Raw genomic sequence first — 4713 nt, 5'->3', positions numbered from 1 at the left:
CCAAAGGGTCGAGCCTTTATGGTTACAGGTTTTGGCTCCAGACCCTCAGTCCCTAGGACCTTCGTGTCTAATAGACACGGGCACCTGTGGTTCCAGCGGCGACCCCGCCCTGATGGAACTCCTCCCTCGGGATCCTTGCCCCCTGCTGCGCCCAGCGTGCACCTGGTCCCCATGGATCCTCCGCGGTGTCTCCTTCTCGCCGTCGTCCCATCTGGACGCCGTCCGTCTGCCGCCGGCTCCCTCTCTCCGGCTCTTCCTGTTCCGACTCCTCGTCCTTCCCTGGACACTGTGGGACTTCCCCCTCCTCCATTGTCGACGGATTTCCCTCTTCGGGGCCATCTGCCCCTTCTACTGCAGCCGCCGCCGCTTTTATCTTCACCAGCCGGCGTCTGGGGCTGATGTCACCGGCCAGCCGCAGCTGTATAAAGAGCCGGCTCACAAGCTGTGCAGTTTTCGCCGGCGCGTCGTCCCTTGCCACGGGTGAGTTTCTTGTGTCACCCCGGTCTCCAGGACAGTCCACTTTAACTAGTAGTTTAAGAAAGTATACCTCCAACAAAGTAAATGGAGTTGCACATGTTTATAGATGTGATAAATTTGACCCATACCTCTATTAAGACTGAGAGTCTGTGAATTGCATTGTTCCATACAACACAATTAATTCCAGATGATTAAAATGAATCCATAAAATTATTATCCAACTGGCTACCAATATGTTGAGCAATAAATAAATTAGCAATGCTTCCAAACGTTTTAAATGACATCAGTCCTTTGAGTGGCTTTAGAAAACATTCCATATTTCTTTAAGGGGTGCTGTGGCAGAGCACCTTTAGTACCTGCCACTTTAAGGCTTGAGAGCAGGCAGCAGGGCAGCCTGCAGTTGTGGGCAAGCCCTAATGAGGCCCATTTTAGATCCAGGCTCCCAGGACTGAGGCAGCAGACTGTTTCTGTCAGCTGGAAAGGCACCACCTAGCTGAGCGGCTGCTCATGAACACCTTGGAGGTAAGGGCAGGAGCTGTGGGGATGGCAGGAGGCTCCTGGTCCTGGGTATAACTGAAAACTACAACCTGCTGGAAAATGATGGTCTGGTGGGGCTGCCCGTGGAGGGATAGCTCCCCAGAAATGCCAGGCCAGTTGCCTCCATAATGAAAGGTGGGTAGGAGTGCCTTATAACCCCAGGCCCTACATCCTGATGGGTGATCCAGAGTAGGGACAGGCAGAGGGTCCAGGCATTGTTATTGGGGGCCTGGGAACAAAGGGGCAAGAGGCCTGTGTATGGAGGGACCTAAGAAGGTGGACCTGTTTGAGAGGGAGTGGGCTAGCTGATCAGAGACCTGACCAGAGGGACCCTCAACTGGTCAATGCTAGGGCCATGACCAGAAATGTCAAAAGAGCTTGAGTGCCCACCAGAAGGGATGCCCAGAGCCAGGGGGCCTGGGGTTCTGACTGGCCTAGAGGTGAGGCCAGGGTTTGTGTGGGCAAAGGTACCAGAGAGGGGCCACTGCTGAGAGGGAGAAAGGTTCATGAGGCTTGACAGCCCAGAATGAGGGCAGAGTAGACAGCCTGATTAGGAGGGATCTAGTAGGGGTCCAGACTAGAATGTCATGGGCCCCAGTGTGGAGCTGGAGCTGTTAAGAACTTATGATGCCATCTACGAGGCATGAGACACAGTGTAGGGTTGGTATGGAGCCATGCACAATGCCCCTTGGTATTGGGGCACTAAATGGGCAGCCTCCTGATTATTACATCAAGTTCACTTAAAAACAAGTCGTGGCAGGTGAGACAGGGCAGACTGCCCTAGACAGGTGGGTGGGCCAAAGTTGAAATCTGGCCCCAAGCTGACCCCTGTCACAGGTGCTTAGATAAAATTTTCAAAGGATCATATCTGCAACATAGTTTGCTTTGAAGGAGTTATACTTTTCTGGCTCTTTAAGCTCTTTACAACTCCATCTCATTTACAGTGTTGGAGATCTTTAAACCCTACTCTCTTCAGACCTAAAAACAATGTAACATGATTAGGCTGACAGCCAACAAAACAACTGCATGTCAATGAATTTTCTGAATTCTAATTACAATGTCAGATGTGGTAGACCTCCATCTTTCCAATATACAGACAATGCTATTTCTTTTACTATATCAGCAGAGTAGTTAACTATTTTAGTAATGTACAGCAAAATAATAACAATAAAATTACGTAATGTTCAAATAGACTAGAAAAACTTATGAACAGAAAATTCTTTGAGAATGATATACATTTTAAAAGTTGCAAAATAGAAACACTAAAAATAGATGTCCATTCATACCAAGTAACCAAGGACTTTAATAAACAAAAGAGCATATACATCTACTGAGAAATCCTTCTAGCTAAATAAGGAATTATTGATGTATTCCATTGCCACTAGCTTTATTATGCTATCATCTATCCTTCAAGGGAAAATATATTTCTTGGTCATGCTTGCCACAGCTCTATAAAATAAAGATTTTTTTTAGGCTTTGATTCCTATATTGACAATTGTCAATCAACTTTTCTACTCTTGATAGGATACATATTTTCCTGTTTTAAGTGCAATAACTTTTACACATACTAATGATCAAGGCTGTTCTCTACATGTAAAACAGAACACAAGACTGGAAAGGGGGCCTGGGCCACTGAGTCCAGTCCCCTGCATTCTCAGGCAACATTTTGTACCAAGCAGGTTTATTCCAACCCCTCCCTTACACCAGTCACAACGCATCTTATAGAAAGAAACTTCCCACAGTTTACCTCAGGTAAAGAACAGAGGAGATAAGGGCAATGTCAATGCCTTACTAACCACAATGACAGAAAATTTGTTAGGCTAAAATATGCTGTGGCCAATATCTAGTGCTTCAGAGAAAGGTGGGGAAAAATAAAAACACAGAGGACAAATAATTCATTCACATGGCGGGGGGCGGGAAATCTGACCCCAGCAGAAATCCTGAAGACCAGAAAATGGGATTACCAGACTCACCAACATATTTGCCTTTCATCCCCTTACTTAGGATAACATCCACATACTACACGCCCTTATAACTTCAAAAAAATCCTATCCTAGAATAGTATCCATTCCTTTATACACAAACATTTACAGTTTCTTTGCCTTCATCCCACTAGGAAAGATATTAAATGCCCCATTATTGACAACGCACAATTATGATATATATACACACACAGAAGCATACTATATCCATGTGTAGGCTGCAAATGGAATAAACATTTTATGTTAAGTACCTGCTGTAGATGTAAGTTAGCTTCAGAAACAATCCCTTAAAAATAGTTAACTGTTGACTGTATGTGTGCCTTAGGCAAGTTCCTCTCTTGTTAGATCAAGAGCGCAACCTATTATATTTATATAATTATATTGCTAAGGTCACTATCTGCCAAGGCTTCTCACAAGTCACTAGTTTTGATCATCTATGACAAATTAATTTCTCAGATGCCTGCTCTACTCTTTCTTTCTCTCTGTCATTTTCAAGAAATGTTTCCCATGGTAAGCAGATTCAATCTTGAGCTGTGTCATGGCCAGTTATTCCAAAAGGTTGGGGAAGAATTCAGCATCATGGTCAGCATCCTGTATAGCATCCTATATTACTTCGTAGGTTTAGGCAGCAGTGGAATGCTTTGTTAGGGGTGACTCTTGTGTTCCATCACAGCTACTGGGATCTCTAAAACATAGCAAAGGCATTGTGAGAGGGGAGGCAAAAGCCCCCCCAGTGTGTCCCAAACCCCCGTGCAATGCATCCCGATATTCACCGCAGGGGTGAAGAAGAGCAGCAGCTGGGGAGAGATGCCGATGCAGGCTCGGCAGTTCTGGAGCTGCCCGAGCCTGTGAATCAGCAAGTCCTAGGGGTGTGGCTCCAGAGAAGTGCGGGCTGCTCAAAAAGCAACCAGAGGCACAGCTGCAGAGAGGCCAGGGAGCAGGGAGCAGAACACTGGCCAGGAGTTGCCGGCTGCAGAGCCAGAAAGCTCAAGCCGTGGATGCTAGAGGAAGGGGCCGGGCACCTGTCAGAAGACCCAGTCTGGTAAGGTGAAGAGTGTAAGCCCTGGGAGCCAACAGGAGTAGGGGAGCCCCACTGGGGAGCAGCAGGCCATGGCACAACACAGGGGAATGGCGGGGCTCCGACCGGGAGCTCAGATGCCATGACAGGGGACGGCCCCACACGGGCACACTTGGGCAGCCCTGCAGGGAGCAGACCATGGGGAATCACAGACCCCTGGGAGTGGGAAGCAAGCGACACCGGCTGGTGGGACCAAGATAGCTTGACTACAGGTCAGGCAGGCCCCAGGGAGGTCATGCTGGGAGAGCCGACAGAGGCCTGGGCTAGGATAAAAGGGACGGACTCCTGCTAGGATAAAAAGGATGGACAAGTCCCCCAAGTAACAAAGGGTCATAGATTTCATAGACATTAGAGCTTGAGGGGACCTCAGAAGATCATTGAGTCAAGCCCCCTGCCCCAGGGCAGGAAGTCAGCTTCCAAATTTCTCCTGAAGGCATTCAAAGTAGGTGCTTGAACCACCTCCAATGGCAGGCTATTCCAGACCTTGGGGGTTTGGACAATAAGGAAATTCTTCCTTATGTCCAGCCTGAAATGGTCTTGCAGGAGTTTATAACCATTCAACTATGTCATGCCTTGGGGGGCTCTGGTGAAAAATCATTCCCCCAGATCCTGGTAAACCCCCCTGATAAACTCGAGCCA

This window comes from Gavialis gangeticus, unplaced genomic scaffold (assembly GCF_001723915.1).
Source record: "Gavialis gangeticus isolate Ggan-Ray unplaced genomic scaffold, GavGan_comp1, whole genome shotgun sequence".
NCBI classification, from domain to species: domain Eukaryota; kingdom Metazoa; phylum Chordata; order Crocodylia; family Gavialidae; genus Gavialis; species Gavialis gangeticus.
Note: the sequence above shows the minus strand (reverse complement) of the source record.